Below are 6,902 nucleotides of genomic sequence, written 5' to 3' on the forward strand. Positions count from 1 at the left end.
GAACCTTAAAGTCCACCATGAATTTATTAAGCACCTGCTATGTGTCAGACACCATGCTAAGCACTGTATCTATATCTCTAGCCCCAGTCTCTTCCGTGAGGCTTCATCCCTCATCACCAGTTTCTAACTGGTTGTTTCACACTGGATATTGTGACATTTCAAAGTCGGTATCTTAGCATTTCAAACTTATCCAAAAGAGAACTCATTATCTTTCCCTCCTCCCAAACCTACCCTCTTCCAGACTTTCCTATTTCAGTCAAAGGTGCTGCCATCTTTCTAGTCTCTAGGTTCATAATCTTGACATTATATTCTACTACTCATCCCACACATCCAATCAAGTGCCATATTGTACATCTGCAACATGTCTCAAATCTGATCCTTTCAATCTACTCATACAACTACCACTTTCACTCAGGCCCTCATCATTTCTCTCCTAAATTATTGTATTAGTCTCCTAATTGGTCTCCCTGCCTCAAGTCTCTGCCTCAATGGACTCTGTGAGTTCATTTTCTATTTCAGAGGTTCCCAAACTTATTTGGCCTACTATTACTCAGCAGGGCCCCTCCCCATCCCCCCTGGATATCTATTTTCTTTTTTAAGTTTTTTTTTTTTTTGCTTTTTTTACTTTTAAAAATTTTTAATGATTTATTTATTTTTAGTTTTCAACATTCACTTCCATAAGATTTTGAATTTTAAATTTTCTCCCCCTCCTACTTCTCCCCCCCCACTCCCAAGACAGCGTATAATCCGATATAGGCTCTACATATGCATTCATGTTAAGCATATTTTCCCATTAGTCATGATATAAAGAACATTTAGAACCACAAGAATGAAACAACAAAATAAAGCAACAAAAGAAAAGGAGAACAAATAGTATGCTTCCATCTGCATTCAGACTCCATATTTCTTTCTTTGGGTGTGGATAGCAATTTCTATCATGAATCTTTTAGAATTGTCTTAGATTCTTGTGTTGCTATGAAGAGCCAAGTCTATCAAAGTCAGTCATCCAGTAATGTGGCTGTTACTGTGTACAATGTTCTCCTGGTTCTTTTCATTTCACTCTGCATCAGTTCATGTAAGTCTTTCCAAATTTTTTTGAAGTCTGCCTACTCATCATTTCTTATAGCACAATAATACTCCATTACATTCACATACCATAACTTGTTCAGCCATTCCCCAATTGATGGGCATTCCCTTGATTTCCAAATCTTGGCCACCAGAAAAAGAGTGCTATAAATATTTTTGTGCATGTGGGTCCTTTTCCCACTTTTAGGATCTCGTTGGAATACAGACATAGAAGTGGTATTGCTGGATCAAGATATCTACTTCATTTAACCCTTTAACATTTTTTTTTGAAATTTGTGTCATTTCTAAGAAATATAAAATATTTTTATAAAAAATGACATCTTAAATTTAATAAGTTACTGTAAATTTGTGGGTTTTTTTCCTGCATTGAAATTTTGATGACATATATAGTATTGTATTGTAAACAAGTCATTACGCATATTCCTGCTGATGCATGCTGGACTTCTCCACAATGCCCAATACCCTAGCCTGCCAACACTTGCTTCTTAAGACTTGTTGGCAGATTTGATCACTGATAGGTTACAACTTGCATTTTGTGTATTTATTTGGAAAATAATGTAATCACTACAACTTTTGCTCTGTTACACAACAGATAAAACATGTACAAATGGTTTTTCAAAATTTTCTTATCTTCTCTTTCCTTATGCTTTCATCACCCCCGTATTTTTATTCAATGCTCCCCAATTGCACCTGAGGCTACTAACACCCCCTGGATCATTCCAGCGCCCCCAGGGGGCAGTAGTACCCACTTTGGGAACCTATGCTTCAATGCCAAAATGTTTTTTCTTAAGAACAGACCTAACCATGTGATTATCCTAGTCGGTAAACTCCAGTGGTTCTTTGTCACCTCTATGTCAATCTCTATTCAGCTTTTAAAGACTTCCACAACCTTGCCCCAACCAGTCTTTCCATTATCATTGGGTATGACTCCCTTTTTTGCACTCTGAAATCCAGACAGACTATAATCCTCTCTCTTCCTCATTCCATTTCTAATGATTAGAATATGCTCCCCTTACCTATACTTCTCATAAAGCACACTGAATGAAGCCTTTTCCACTCTGCTTAACTTCTATGCCCTCCCTCTCAAACTACCTTGTATTTAGTGACTTTTCCACGACCCACCCATGAAGGCATCCTACTGCAGCCACCCATAGGGATGGTCACACTCTGGGTCTCACCATTAATTGTAAGTGTTCCTCTTGCCTAATTAGTAACTCTGATATTCCTCTATCTAATCACAACCTATCATCCTACCTTCCCTTATGTTTCACCCCTCTTATACCATTTTTTTAAATCTTCATTGAGACCTCTATTCCCTCCACTCCTCAGTTCTTTACCAGACTATTACCCCTATACTGACTTCACTTTCTTCCCTCTCCATTCTCAATCCAATTTTTAGCCACTTCAACTCTCTACTATCCTTTACTTTTAAATCTCTTGCCTCCTTGTCCTATTCTTCTCTGTCCAGACTTTAGCTCTGGATTATTCCCATTATCCTCTCTGATCTACTCCTACTCACAAGGGACTGAAAGCATCTGGGGGAAGTCTCATAACTATTTTGAGTGGACACATAGCTAACTAATGGTTAGTTAAATAACTACCTAAGCATAAGGAAAGAAAAGATAAGAAAACTGTGAAAAGCCATTATCTAACTACTAACCCTAACTGAGGATTTTGTCTCTTAATTTAATGATAGAATAAAATATTGACCATTAGACAAGAGCTCTCTTTTCTCCTACTCGCTTCATCTTAAAACCCCTTGACACAATCTTCTACTCTCTAGTCCTTTCATCTAGTTTGTGACAATGAGGTGACCTAATTTTTCTTGCCAAGGTCAATCCTTCTATACGTGCACTTGATTCCATCCCCTTTCATCTTCTCCAACAGATTGCATCCTCAAGCATCCTCTTTTTTTAATATTCATCCTCTCCCTGTTTACTGGTTCTATCCCTCAGGACTCTATTCTGTTTCCTCTTCCCTTCTCTCTCTACAGAGTTTTTAGGTTGGTGATCTCCTCAGCTCCTGTGTATTCAGTTTTTGACTCTGAACAGACACTTCTCAGAGCTATTTATGCATCCCCAACCTCTCTCCTGACTTTCAGTCTTGCATCTCCAATTGTCCATTTTACATCTTGAACTGCATGTTCAGTAGACATCTTAAACCTAACGTGTCCAAAACTTTCTCTCCAAATCCCAGACTTCTAGTGTTACACTTCTAAGACAAAGAGAGACCTAGACAAAGCACAGTGAAAAGTGTAAGAAAGAAAGGTCATTTTTACCCATCCTCCCAGTCACCCATATTTGCAACTTTGGTGCCATTCTGGTCTCCTTACCCCCTCATCCTTCCATATCCAATTTGTAGCCAAGGCCCTAGAGCATTTACCTTTGCAACATCTCTAGAATGCATCTCCTTCTTTCATCAAACACTGCCATTACCCTGGTGCAGGCCTTCATCATCTTACACCTGGACTATTGCAATAAACTTCTGGTTCCTCTCCCTGCTACAATTCTCTCTCAACTCTAAGCCATCCTCAACTCAGTTATTCAAGTTATCTTCTTAAAGCACAGTTCTGACCATACCATTATTCCTTCCTCCCCTATTCAATAAACTGTTGTGGCTCTCTATTAACTCCAAGGTCAGATATAATATTATCTGAGTTTAATGGTCCTTTATAGCCTGGTACCTTCCTACCTTTCTAGTATTGTTATACCTTATTATTTCCATGCACTCCAGTGACACTGGCCTCCTTACTCTTCCTACAAAACAAACAACACAAAACAAAAACTCCGTAATCCAGCTAAACTGGCTTTCAATGCTTAAAAGTAGGTAGAGCAGGAAACAACCTACATGGAATGATTTCAAATCCTATCTTTTTTTTTTTGTAGGCAATGGGGTTAAGTGACTCGCTCAAGGTCACACAGCTAGTAAGTGTCAAGTGTCTGAGGCCAGATTTGAACTCCCCACTCCAGGTGCTCTATCCACTGCACAAATCCTATCTTAAGTATCTTCCTCTGCCTGATAATTTCTGAAATTTCCCTTCGACCTTTATGCCTACAGCTTAAGAACTTAACCCACTTAAAATGCCCTGGGGTAGGGAGAGGAGTATAATTCTATAAACCTTATTAGACTTTTAATATGACTTCATTAGACAGATCTATAAGCCTTATTAGACAGTATGAATGAGTTTTATAAACTCCTTTATGGGAGGAGACTTTAATAGGGGATGGTTAGTGAGGTCACGAAAGCCTTAGGCAACTGAAAGTATGGAGGAGTCATCACCAAAGCAATCAAAGAAAAAGGGAGGCTAGAAGCACTAAAATCAAACTTCATCTACTTTATAATTTTGTACCTGAAACAAGTGATTTAAAGATGGCACATTGACCAGAGGCAACTATGGCCGTTTCCACATTGTCAATCAAAACAAGAGGGCCCAAAGCGAGTACCATTACTGGGAGTGATGGCATACAGACTACCAGAAGACTCAGCAGACCAAAGGATTTGATTCCTGATGTGCTGAGAAAGCCATAGATAGAAAGGGAATCTCAACTCCTTTTTCTAGACCTTCATAACTCATAATCCAAGTCTTCCCTGGTTGCTGAAAATACTCAGGAGGAGAGAGCAAGAAAAGGGGGTCTGTCATAGATTGTTATGATGATGTATCAGGATGGGACACGGATAAATTCTACAAATTAAATGTAGCCTATGAATTCAGTCCAAAAATACTCACAATGTGCAAGACTCTGGGGCACAAAAATGAAGCAAGATATAAATCCTGCCCTTCGGTATCTTACAATTGAAAAGAGAAATCAGACACAAATATTCATGCAGAATGTGATAAATGCTAAAGAGAGACCTAGACATAGTACAGTAAGAAGTGTAAGTCACCTTTAGCCAGATGCTAGTTTCCCAGATGCCACTTCTGCCTTCTGAACCAAAGTTGAATAGATTAACTCCACAAGACTGCTCTGCTTATTTGAGAATTGAAAGTCACATCAAATACAGATTCTTTCCACCTTTCTTCTTGTCCTTTCTTTTCCCTTTATGGCTTTTTCACATTCGATCCCTGTGGAAAAACCAATGGGCAGTTCTCTCACACAGCAAATCTCCATAAACTACGTGGTAAAGTAACTGTGGCAGCCTGGATTCTGAAATTCTGAGATCCTTTGAAAAATTTGTGTGTTACCTATATTGTGTGCTAATCTATGCATTATTTGTACCCTGGGAAGGCAGCATGGTATAATCGATCAATGAGCAAGTATTTATCAAGCACCTATTATGTGCCCAGCCACAGTGCTATGCACACTGCCTCTCTAAGGCTGTGAAATACGGTGTCAGAAGCCTGGGCTTCAAATTTTGGCTCCATCACTTTCTGGCCATATGACTCATGCAAATCACTTAGCCACTGAGCCTCAATCTCATCTTTTACATGGGGAGAGGAACACCTGCACTATCTACCTCATGAAGTATGATGAGGAAAGTGCTTTGTAAAAAATAGAGCACTTTATAAATGTGAACTATTATTTTGCTCTCTTCCCTGCAGACTCCACAGGCAGTGTAGTTTCCATACCAACCAATCAAATTAGATTTCATAGAAGTAGATTTCACATCATAGCACTCATGCTTTTATCCTTTTCTTTTAAGTGCTTTTACTCTCTCCCCAATGTACCCTTTTCCACATGGGTATTTAATCATGTAGCCTACAAAATCAGCATTACATGTGATTCTCCTAGAAATGCCATATGTTTTCCCTGAATGGGGATAGATGGAGGAATTTATTGCCTTTGATCATTGCACTATAACAAATACAATTATGGCATGGGAAATTTCCTACTAGAGTTCAAGAGAAAATGGGATTTTCTCCCCCCTTTGGATGATTTGTGTGTCTGAATGAATCAGTAGGTTTTCCTCAGATTCCGTCCTCTTTCATATGCAATCATACAGGGATGTTCCCATATGCATTACTAGAGAAGAATCTCCTTCCTTATCCCTCCCTCATCTTTTCTTCTCCCCCAACCAAATAATCACTCCTTTAAACCAGAGGGAATGGTTTAGCAGTTGAAGTGTCAGCTTTGAAACACTTAGACTCCGTGGAATCCTTCAAAATTTCATCATGGTTGACTGAGTCCTTCATTCTTCTGGAAATATCACAAACACATGGAGTCCTCAGCTCTTTACCAAGCAGATATCTTTGGATACAACCCCCAAAATTGGAGGCCCAATTTTCTGAGATCATTCGGCATTTCAGCATTGTTTTCTGAGTTGTGGGTGCTATTCCATATGTGAGAAGAAGCCAAGAACCTACAAGTGAGAGTTCAGTTACGCCACGTATGTATTTAGAGTACTATGATGGCTACTCATCCACTAAAAAAAAAATGCTGTTTTATTTTTTATAATCCTCTGTGTATTTTGACATAACTTTTCACTAGAGTGCTTTTTTTTTTGCCTCAAAGATATACCCTTCTAATATAGGTCACATTAATGGTGATCCTCAATGGCATTAAATCTGCAGAGATGTTTAGCATAATTTACTCTTTTTTAGTATATTCTGACAAAATAAGTTTCCTGGATTTGGGTTCTTAGAAATAGGGATTAAAAAAAGAAAGAATTAGGGATGTCTCAGAAGAAAGAAATGAATCTTCAAAGTCAGGACACTGATTGAAAATGCCACTTTACAAAGTGCTCTGACTGATGGGGTCATTGGCAGTGTTAGCTGGATACCCACTCAGATACAGGATTTCAGCCCTTGAGAAGAGAGCTGTTTCAGTCCTTGCTGTGACCTCTAGCCTGAGTGAAATAATGAAGAATGAGTGATGTCT

Source organism: Phascolarctos cinereus, unplaced genomic scaffold (genome assembly GCF_003287225.1).
Source record: "Phascolarctos cinereus isolate Bilbo 61053 unplaced genomic scaffold, phaCin_HiC Scaffold_5;HRSCAF=322, whole genome shotgun sequence".
NCBI classification, from domain to species: Eukaryota; Metazoa; Chordata; class Mammalia; order Diprotodontia; family Phascolarctidae; genus Phascolarctos; species Phascolarctos cinereus.